The following is an 11,720-nucleotide window of genomic DNA, read 5'->3' on the forward strand; positions in this document are numbered from 1 at the left end:
TTCCCACTGATATTTGAGGCTCATTATATCTCAGGAAACTTGCTTGCGGCCCAGGCAGTTATAAACTGGGACTTCACCATTAAGATGGTCAGTCTGCGTTGAGAAGAGAGGTGGGAACAAAGGGTAACACTACTGTGCATTTAAGTGCTAAGGAAGGCACGTCCAAAGTATGACAGACCCTTGACGGTGGGATCTCTAATTCAAAGGGAGGAATTTTAAGGGAACATCCAAAGAGGAGGTGATATTTATGAAGAATTCTGAAGGACGACTATCGTTTGTCAGGTGCATAGTTCCAGGGGTCTGGAGAGAGGAAAAGATATCCTAGGTAGGCACGGCCCACCCCACGTGAACATAAAAAATGGCGAGAACAAACAAGGAATTCAGGCCACTCCAGGCCTGTTGTAGTATGGGAAGAGTTAGAAAAAGAAATGAGGTATATAAGGCAGGCACAGGGCAGATAAGAAAAGGCTTTGCTTGTTGCAGAGTACCTTAATTTGGGGGCACCTGCCCAGAGCATGCCCTTCTTTGGAGCCTTAGGTGTAAATCAACTTAACATGTTTGCCTCTGGCTGCCCCTGGCCACAGTTGATTGGATGGAAGGTGGTTACATGACCCTAGAGGAACCAAACCATTGAGTAGACCGAACCCATTAAATACTTCTCGTCAAAAGTAAGAACTAAGAGTCACAATGGCATGTGACAGATCTGTGAGCAGAGGCAGGCTGGGGCCGGGGCTGAGGCAGCCCTTCTCCACCCCGTGCCTCCCGAAGTAGAGCTGGCGGGTCTACAGAGAGAAACCAGCTTATTGAACAGGTGCTCAGAGAGAAGGGGAAACATGACACCATGTGACTCAGGGGAGGGGTTCTTGAGGTGACTTCCCACCTTTGTGTGCCATGAGATACCACTATAACTTTTAATAAATATCCCTTTTGGGGGAAGGCAATTTATGTTCTTTGCAAACAACCTTCCAATGCACTCTCTATTCTAAAGAGCTTGGATTTATCTTGTAGGTATGGAGAAACTACACAAAGTATTAAGCAAGGGGTAACATAATCAGAATTTATTTGGTTGTCATAAAATAACTTGGCTGCAACATGGAGAGTGGTTCACAGAGGATTCAAATAAGGAGAGAAGAATTCTAGGAACCCATGGGAATAATGTGGACAAGAGCAGAGGAATTCCTGAACTAAGGAAAGGGCACGAGGAAGATGGTACAGAGCTAAGAGGTATTTGGAAAGCCGGGGAAAAAGGAGCCAGTGAATGACTGTTGTCAAGAATAAGGGATAGAAAGCTGGGTGATGAATTAGCTTGTGTGAATAACAAGTGGGTAATGATGATAAGGACATTAGAGGGGAGAGAGATTTGCAAGTGAAAAAGAAATGAGATTAGTTTCAGAGACCTTGAGGAATGCATGGGACACTTCCAGGAGTGAGAGCTCTCAGGAACGTTCTGGGCTTCCACAGACATAGTCGTTGAAACAATAGTATGAAAGTGATTGCCAATAGGAAGTAAGTGAACTAGGAGTCTAAAGGTATGAAGACGAACTCAGAAAAACAGCAGTTCTTAAGACACAGGCAGAAAAATAACCTGAGAAAAAGGCTGAGAAAGAATGAAAAAGAGGTAGAAAAAAAGCCAGAAGAGCAACGGTCAGAGAAAAAAAATGATACTTTAATGTGGACATTTTAAGGGCCGTGATGGAAGAAGGCAGGCTGAGACCTAGGAAACAGACTGATGGGCGGGGCAAAGGCCGGTCTGGGGAGCCGCTGGGCAGAGGTTAACCTGCGGGAGTAGGCAGGTGTCCTCAGGCCCGGGTCAGACGCAGGCTCGATGTCTAGGAAAGCAGGAAAGGCTGTTAAGGATTTGTTGAACACCATACAAATTTGCAAGTCTGGAGACTTTTTTTTTTTTAACCATAGGCTTCCTTTATTCTGAATTTTAACACTCTAGCTATCTAAGAGCATTTAAGAACTGCATTTTTTCCCAGGCTTGTGAAATGCAAAAGGGCAAACGTCCCATTTTGCTAATGGGAGAATACAATTACTGTCTAACCAAAATAATTTAAAGGGCTAAATAAGATAATTTAAAGAATCTGGAAGAGTCATAAATGCAAATGAAGAATTTTATATAATGTTTCTCTACCCCTCCCAGCTGAAGTCCCTGATCCCAGGATCTACTCTTGCAGCTCTATTCAGTCCTGATGGGACTGACACTAAGGCTCCAGGGCTCAGTCTGACTGCAGGGCTAGCCATGGGCACTCTGAATTGCAGCATCCTGCAAGTGGGTCCTGGGGTTTTTCTGTCTCTCTTTTCTTATCTAGACTCAAGAGCACTTTCCCCTATACTCCTACGGCCTTCCTATGTGGTCTGATAAGAACGCCATGGATTCTGACATTGACCTGACCTGGATGTGAATTAAGTCACAGTTTCCCCCATTACTCTAGGACCTCAGCATTGACCCTAGAATGTGTGTTTCCCACAGTTTTTCTCCAGCTGCCTTCACCTCTTGCTTTGGCTGTGTTCCTGAGGGCTCAGCCTGCTGCCTCCCATTCATTAAAGGGCATAATTTTTAATCACAGATAAATGGCTACTTTCACAGAAAAAGCATTCAGTTTGTTTCTGTATTTTTCCAGACAAATTGAAGGAAAGGAACAAAGCATCTATCACATTCAACCTAAAGTGGGCACTTCCCCCCAAAACTTTGCCCAAATGGCCCTATTTTGTCAGAGACAGGAATAAACGAAAGAGGAGGTGAACAGTTTTCAGGGGAGATTCGCTGCTCAGCAGTTAACAAAGAACGCTGAGCGTATTTATGAAATTCTTGGTTTGCGATGCAGAGTCCAAACTAGTGTTTGCTTAAAAAAAACTGTTAAGGGGAAACTTCAGCTGTGACTGATAGCCTGTTGTAATGTGGTTGGCAAATAATCCTGTCTATACATTTTCTTTCAAAACTTGGCATCCTTCCTGTTGTAAAAACTGATATATCAAATTAAAAAAGACAAATTTTATTGTTTTGTGAAGCTATTTTTACATTTGAGATTAGAGCTATCAGAGGAAAATATATTATAGTAAAAAAGATGTGTGGTTCCACTGATATATATCATTGCAATTCAGCTGATTCTGTCTGGGAATAATCTATTCTTTTACCTCCTCCAGAGTTTAATTGGCCTTGGGAACGTTTTTGGCTTTAATAGTTAAAGATTAGGGTTTTGATTTTATAGAAATAAGGATCATTGATCATTTCCAGTTTGGAAATGTTTTAAGAGGTTTTTAACATTAACTGATCTTAGTATGCCTTAAGAAAAACACTTCCCATGAGACCGATATTTTAGAATTGCAGGTATATTTTCTGCTCTGATGAAATACCTGGGTGGTTTCTGGCCAGAAGGGATGTATTGAATAGGGGTGCCAAAATATATTTGTCAATTCACTAAGATACTTCTTATTCCCAGACCACAAATGTACAGGGGTGGGGAGAGCAGTGCTTTTAAGGAAAGAGTACTCAACCGCTAAAATTAGCTCAGAGAATGTGAAGTCACTAGAAAGACACCACGAGCTTCTCGTGGGAAAACCACAGCCCTGTAATTGGCCTTCTGTGATAAGAAAATCTGAAAGTACACTAGGGACTGGACTGGGACATCAGACTGGCCCTCATTCCTTCCCCAGAGGCGTTCTTTGGGGAATGCTCAGAGATGACAGAAACATGTTTGCACACGAAACACGCAGAAAGAAAACACTGTACTGGCTATGTTAGTGACACAGTTAGTGATTGGCTGTTAGTAAAGGCAGCGTCTCTCTCCCAGCCCCCAGGGCTCCTTCTGTGGAGACATCAGATCCGGAACTTCATCAGCCGCTCAGATGCCTGGCGGGGAAGCCTGGCTGAGCGAGGTGAAGGGAGGCCAGAGAGAGAACCAACAGCCGTGGGAATTAGTGTAGATCAAGTGCAGTGTGTGTTGTGGGTGACCTGAGAGTGTGGAGAGACCTCAGCTCACGCCTTCTCCTTTTCCTGCCTCCCATTCATCCCCGGGCACGCCTGCGTCTTATACATCCTACAACAGGAAGTGTCCGTTTGGAAATGATTTTCCGGCTAAGCGCTCTCAGGGGGTATTCGGCTGTTGTCATGTTTCTGTGGCTTCCCCGTCCAGAGGGACATGGTCCTTTCCTATGGCATCTCCGAGCACCTACTCCCTCTGGCCACAGAGCCAGCGGTCAGGCCTGAAGCCGGAAGGGATGGTCGACTCAGAACACGGAGGGGCTCGCTCTGGCCTGCAGCCCCAGGCCCCATGTTGGTGGCGGTGCCCAGCGGGAAGTGGGGAGTGAAGCCTGGGCTTCTTCAGCCTCAGGCACCGCGTCCCTCAGGACGCTAACCTTAACTGCACTGGCTTCCCTGCTCACTCCTGCCCTAAGCAGACCGGACCTGTCACGGAACCAGGCTCCTCTGGCTCCGAGCTCAGGCCCTGAGAGTCTGAGCGTTGCTCTGCTTATTGGGTCATAACAGAATCTGACGTCCTGTGAGTCCCAGAATGGAAGACAGATCACCAACCTTGCTAATCGGACAACCAGAAACTCCATCTGAAGTAATGCTGGGGACAGCTAGAGAGTGTATTCAACATTAATGCTGATTTTTATGGGTATTCGCTTGTTTCCGGTACCCCGTAGGTGTGGCCGATAGGAAATGGGTGCGTGGGCTCGTTCAGGGATCACAGCTCTGAGAGAGAACAGTTGTCGCAAGGAAAGAATTCCCTGCAGACACCGCTGGGCTTTCCTGTACTAATGCTACCTTGTGGCCCCTTAGGACATACATAAATGTAAATATAGCCTTGTCATCCCTAATAGTAGCCTTAGGATCCAATGGCATACATCTTTATAGACAGAGTAGTTCAGCCGTGGCTCGAGATCCTGCCTCTTCTCCTTAGTTACTAGAATTATGTCCGAAGGCAGGCGCTGAACAGCTCTGAACTTCACTGTCCCCACCTGTATAAATACGGGGAGTAACACTGCTCAGGAATTTTATTAGAAATATATACTGTGCTTATTTTATCTACCACATAGCACATACTCAATAAGTCAGTAGTATGCATAATTATTATTCGTTGAAATTTCAGGTAGAAGCATTGCCTCTACTTCTCAATCTTTTTATATCCTTTCTCAGGCTACCTCATAGACAACTGAATTTGAATCTCTAAGCTTGTGGGTTTTAATCTTTTACTGCTGAAGAATCACAGAAAAACTTTAGTAAAATGCAGATTCGCTGGCCCCACCTATAGAGGCTCTATTCTGTAGGTTTGCAATGAGGCCCACCATTGCATTGTTAAAAGCACCCCAGGGGTTTTGGCTGGGTAATCAGACTGACCACAGTTTGAGAAACAGGATCCTGTGCGTGAAACGTACTGTACCCATCTGAGCCCTTGGTATCTCAGGATGTTGCTACTTGGCTATAGTTTACGGAGCAGCCACCTATGTTCAAGGTAGTATGCCAGGATCCTGCACACACTATGCTATTTCATCTTGATAATGATCCTATGCTACAGTAATTAGTGCCCTGGCTTTGAAAAGACTACTCTGGAACATCCCTGGGGCTCCTTTGTTCACATGTCTGGCCCCTGGATGAAGATAACTGGAGATGCTGTCTATTGTTCACTCTTTATTTTGTGTCAATCATTCTTATGTATATACATATATGTGTATATATACATACACACACATAACACACATATGCTTGTACATGTATACACACATATGCATATATGCATGTATTCCTAAGCAATACATGATTATGTTTGTAAGACAGATTTCCTATGGCATATGTTCTACAGCTCATTCACTTACACTGCTATCCTGAGTGAGTATAATACATGTTGAAGAATAACCAAGGATTACGAGCAGTAGGCATTGAGTGTGAATTTAATTTTTAGAGCAGCATTATTCTTGCGTGAATTTAGTCTTTCTGAAAACGCCTTCCAAATAAGTTAGGATTCTGAAAGGCACTTTTTAATGGAACACAGAAGGGAATTGAGAAGCCATTCCTGGCATGGGTTATTATCCTGGCCTGATGGATCTGGGGCAGGCATTAGATCTGGTCCAGTTCTCCGCAAGGTTGGGGATGAGTCATGGAGGCTTAGGGTCAGGCAGCAGTCAAGTGTGTCAGCCCACGGACAGAATTGGGCAGACATTTCTTTTAACATGCAATTGAATTATCCATTCCCTTTGTCAGTGGATAGTTGTGTTGTTCTCTGAGTCTTTGTTTTCCATTAAAAATAATGCCGCTGTGGACATTCTGGACACGTGTCCTGTGCACGTGGGGAACTTTCTCAAGGAAACACACCCTGGAGGGGAAGATTTGGGTCACAGTGTATGTGGATTTTCAAGTTTGTCAGATGATGCTAAAATGTTTTGCAAAGAATCTGCGCTAGCTTGCACTCCCATAGCAGTGTATGACACCTGCCGCTACACATTCTCACAACACTTTGCTCCTTCTGGCTTGTGATGAATGAATAGATCCCTCGTAAGTCACTTTGGGAAGTGATAAGAGAGTTGAATACATGCAACATTATGAAATCTACACAGAAACAGCACTAGAGATCTTCAGGAAAGAGCTTGGTTTATCTTTTGTTTGTATCCAAATGCACTGCAGAGTGCTGGCACTTACAGATTTAACAAATTCATATTTACTTGGTTGTAAAATTCTAGTCCCTGAATTGCCTTTCTATCTGGTTTGTTAGATTAAAAATCCATAAAAGACTTGCCTGCATTACAGATGCTCTGAAGTAGGCATAATTCCAATCTATCACACAAGATTTGGGGGGTGGGGTGGGGGGGGTTATAAACTGGGCTTAACAGCAAAAAAGCAAATGTAATGTTTATATAATAATGAGTCTGGTACATCAAAACAAAAGTGCAGGATGCTCAGAGGCCACGTTAATGAGAGAAGACACAACACATACTCACAAAATCTTTGAATGCCTTTAAGTGCAGTGAAATTTCAGATATGTAATTATTTAGGGTGAGCCAGGATGCAGAACAGCTGTGTCTCCTAGCTTAGCAGGTGCCGGGTCCTTAGCCAATCTCTACAGTGGTAGCAAATTAAGGTCACTGGGAATGGCAGCTCTTGCTGTTCCTGTCACTTTCTAACCATCTGAAAAATGATGCAACGTCGTTCTGCAGGAAGGCTAATAAGCCTTCAAGAAATCGTACAAGGATGTGGAGAACTTGCAATGTCCAAGGGGGCACCGGAACACTAGGAAGAAAAATGTAGAATTTATCCCCTTCGCTGTTATACTTCCAGAAGGATTCCTGCTCAGGCTGATCATGACTCCGAGTTAACATCGCAGTGCCCGGCAGCCGCCTGTGAAGTGATGTGACTCAGCTCTGTCTCTGAGAGACAGGTGTCCACTTTAGAAAACCACCAACCCACTCAGCAGCCCTCACGACAAAGGCAATCAGTGACTGAGGAGTCAGCATCTGAGGCGACTGCAGGAAGGCATCTCCGGGAGAGGCAGAACTGAAGCAGCCAGCCTTGTGTTAAAAATAAAATTCAGTTCAATCCAAGAAATTCATATTACATTTTTATTATGCTCACAGCAGTGAATTGGGCATTGCAGGGGAGACGGGGAAGGAAGACAGGGCGTTTGCTTCAAGGAGCTTGCAATCAATGGTCTTTGCTTGAAGAGGGAAGAGGGCCAAGAAGAAAAAGAAGTCACATTTGTGATCAAACTCAAATAAGCCTTCGCCCTACCTTGCTGGCAAAATTATAATTTACCAACTTAACATCAGTGAATTTCAGAAAAAGATGAGCACCATAATTACGAAATTGGAACTTTCTTAGATGTATTTTTCCAGTGAAAGAGGGAAAAGTATAGAACAGAAGTCCTCTCTGAAAATGGACAGCTGGGGGAAAGTAAGGACTCCCATATCAAAGAGATAACTCTCTTTGGAAAAGTGTTACTTGCTTCTGTGTTTGACACTACAGTGGGGGTGAACTGGACCAGTGTCAACCCAGAAAAATTGGAACAGCCTGAGTATATCTGGAAGCAAATACTCCACAGATGGAGAGAGATGTGGGAGGTTAGCTCAGACCACTTGATTTTAATTAAACGGCTTTCAATTTCGTGAACTTGGAAAAGAAAAGGCAAGCAGAACCGATAAAGTCCATGTGACATTGACTCTCTTTTCTTAACACCTCGATGAGACACAAGAGCAAAGTCTATGAGTGCTAAGTGTCACAGATCCTTTTTCTGGGGAGGGTCGTGTTTGTGTTACTGGGGTTAAGCGTGAAGATTGGAGAAGCACAGAATCATAGATAGAGGCTTTAATCATCGTTGGTATGGATCTGAAGGAAGGCTGGACGGACCTGTGATACTTGCTATTTAGGGATGTTTGACAGAACACCTTTGAGGGAGGGAACACGGGTTCATGGTTAGTAGAACAGATGGACAGAAGGGCAGCTCCAGCCCTGCTCTGAAAATTGACTCCAGGACTCTTGGGTAAAATTGAGAATGCAGCCATTTGGAAACATTGTGAGGCCAGATGCAGGAAGCTTGCCAGGGTCCAGGTGTACACAGGTTGGGGGTGAACTAGTTTTTTGCTCAGGACTTAAGGTGACTTGGGTTCGCTTTCTGCTGAAGGCGTTATAAGACCCCAGCGGAGAAGGGAGAAGGAGACACCATCTACAGTAGCCTCTGTTGTCTTCATTCCCACCCATAACATTAATGCCAACATTTTCCTCATCATCCCATATTTTTCTTATTTGAAAATGCCTAGCCAGAAAATACAGGTGCAGCCATTACAGACATTCTACTATTGAACATACGAGGGTTCGGGAGGTTGTCCTTAACTAGGGGTGATTTCCCCCCAGATGGGACATTCGGCAGGATCTAGAGATGTTCTGGGGTACCACAGCTGGGATGCGCATGCTGTGGCGTGGAGTAGGTGGAGGCCGGCGATGCCGCTCAACATCCTACCATGCACAGGACAGCCCCCACCCCCAATTAAGGATTAGTGGGCCTTAAACAACAACAGCGCCGAGGTTAAGAAGCTCCCAGCTAGGCTATGGTATGATATTTTGCTGAAAAAATCTTGGAAAGGTTGAGTGGGGCTGGATGAAGTTGTGCTGGCTGACCTAATTTTATAAGGTTGATTTTAGGCTTTATTTTATTGGCCATGATGTATTAGCAGGTGGTTTTCTGATGTTTTTGTCACAAGGTTCTTAGAGCCTCAATCATTAATCTTTTTGAGAAATGTTACAGATCACACTTGTGAATTTCATCTTGGTTCTATTGATTGCTGACTTTGATGTAAAAGTGAGATTTCCTACCTAGTCTTCAAACCTAGATTCTCTTGTTTCAGGTAAGTGGGAAGAATCTCCCTGTCAATGATGTTTCTTTGCTCCTGAGGAAATGATATACCCAGCAAGCATCAATATCCCATTTTGGATGGTCATTGCTTGAATATTTCCTTTTCTTTTATTTAAATTTAATTGAAATATTTTTTATTTACAACCACATAATTAATATTGCAAGTACATTTGTTCAGTGAGGTGAATCAAAGGATTTTCCTGGGAAACCTGCAGAAAGGTCCTGCACCTGACTGTGTTTACTCTTCCTACACGATCACTCAGAGTAACTGCTGCTTCTAGGGCATTTGGCACGAAAGCTCATTTTGCTGGGCTGAACTCCATCACTCGGTAGATGGCAGAGATTTGGAGATTTAGTGCAGATGCCCAAATATTTGCTGCCCTTGAATACAAAGCATTCTTTGATCCTTGAATTTCTTTTTCTAACCTGAACAAACGGATATTTGGGGATGCAGGTAAACTAATCAACTCTCTAAAAATAAATAATAAATCTAGTATTCTCTACACATTTAAAATCCTATTATTACCTAATATAACAAATGAGCAGTATTTTTTTCCACTTCTAACTTCTGTAAAATAATTCAGTCCAACTTGTCGTGTAGATATTTAAATAGGAGATTTTTGCCATCACCACAGCTAGTTTTGGGCCCTCTCCTATTTTCTGTGTCATATTCCATCCATTTTTAAGAAGTGGTAGTTTTGAATTAGCTATGATGTTATCGTTGGAAATGTTATTCTACGCCATAGATGTCCATTCACATAACATTAAGAGTTATTATTTTTCATTGTGTATGTGTGTGTGCGTATATGTATATATATATATATATATATATATATATATACACCACGTTTTCTTTACCCATTCATCTAACACTGGACACTGTGGTTGCTTCCATATCTTGGCTACTGTAAATTATGCTGCAGTAAACATAGGGGTACGCGTATCTTTTTGAATTAGTGGTTTCATTTTCTCCTGCCATTTGCAACACATGGATGGATTTAGAAGGTATAAAGCTAAGTGAAAAAAGACAGAGAAAGGAAAATACCATATGATTTCACTCATATGTGGAATTTAAGACATAAAACAATGAACAAAGAAATAAAGGAGACCAACAAACCCCCCCTCCCCCAGACTCTTAACTATAGAGAACCAACTGGTGGTTACCAGAGGGGAGGAGGGTGCAGGGAGGGGTAAAATAGGTGAAGAGGATTAAGAGTTCATTTACTGTATAGAATTACTGACTCACTACTTCACACACCTGAGACTAATATAACACTATCTGTTAACTGTACTGGAATTAAAAAAAAAAAAATTTTTTTTCGTTCACCTTTTAAAATCTATATTTACAATGTTCACTTGTAATTGGTCATATATTTCAAGAAATAAAGATGATATCCATTCAAAAAGATTTCTTTAACAAATTCTGAAAGTTGACTTCCATAAACATCAAAAACTAGCAGTGATAGAGGTCATTTTAGTAAAATTTGTCTGCCATAAACCATATTTTGTTCCTAATAAAGTAATAGATACGGCACCCTCAAGTTGTAGGATTCATTATTTTCCGAGGTACAATTTTTTTTTTTTAGGGAAAAATCGCTGACCTTAATGTTTGGGTGTACACAGTATGTAAATGTATATTTATTTAATTTGGTTCATTAGGTGTTATTATGAAACTAAAACTGGCTCCAAATTGCATAACTCAGAGGAGAGTCACCTGGCTATAAACTGGATATGCTGAGAAGAATCTAGTGTTACAGTTGGCACCTGGCTTAAGAATATATATACATTTGAATATATGTTTTATATATTTTTAAATATATATTTTTAAATTCTGAACTTGGTGAAATAGTCCTTAAATAATTCCTTGAAAAGCTACTACTTAGATTCATCCGAGACTCTGTTCCCATCCCTAAACTGTAGAGAAGACTCCTACTTACAGCTTACATAAGAACCCCCTGACTAATACCCACATGGGGGAAACCAGAGCGCAGGTGCTGCGTTTGTATGACTTCGTCCTGAAACGACCACATGTGCACCCCCAGAGAGGTAGCAATATGTTTCTAAAATTACATGTAGATTAAAAGAAAGCATTAAGATTTAAAAAATGAGTAAAATATCAAGCCAAAGTACATGGGTTCCAGGTGTACATCGAAGACGGCTTTTTGACAGGTGTAAATATTTCCTGAGAAACTGCCCTTATTATGATATGTATCCTAAGGTCATTTGCACAACATAAATGCCAGTCAGGCAGTAAAAAAGAGAATTCCACCTGGATTTTAGCCTCAGCTGCAGCATTTATTACCTGGGTGACTTCGGACAAGTCACAATGTCTGTTCAACTTTCTTTGTCTCTAAAGATGCTTCTCAAGGTAGA

General features: G+C 42.4%; 1 long non-coding RNA gene across 1 annotated transcript; it reads left to right on the top strand.

The window, feature by feature from the left end:
- Positions 1-4,512: 4,512 nt before the first annotated feature.
- LOC115285806 lies at positions 4,513-7,546 on the top strand. The gene is made up of 2 exons (XR_003905708.1): positions 4,513-4,571; positions 7,280-7,546. It is a non-coding gene; the product is annotated as an uncharacterized LOC115285806 (long non-coding RNA).
- Positions 7,547-11,720: the final 4,174 nt, after the last annotated feature.

This window comes from Suricata suricatta, chromosome 1 (assembly GCF_006229205.1).
Source record: "Suricata suricatta isolate VVHF042 chromosome 1, meerkat_22Aug2017_6uvM2_HiC, whole genome shotgun sequence".
NCBI classification, from domain to species: Eukaryota; Metazoa; Chordata; class Mammalia; order Carnivora; family Herpestidae; genus Suricata; species Suricata suricatta.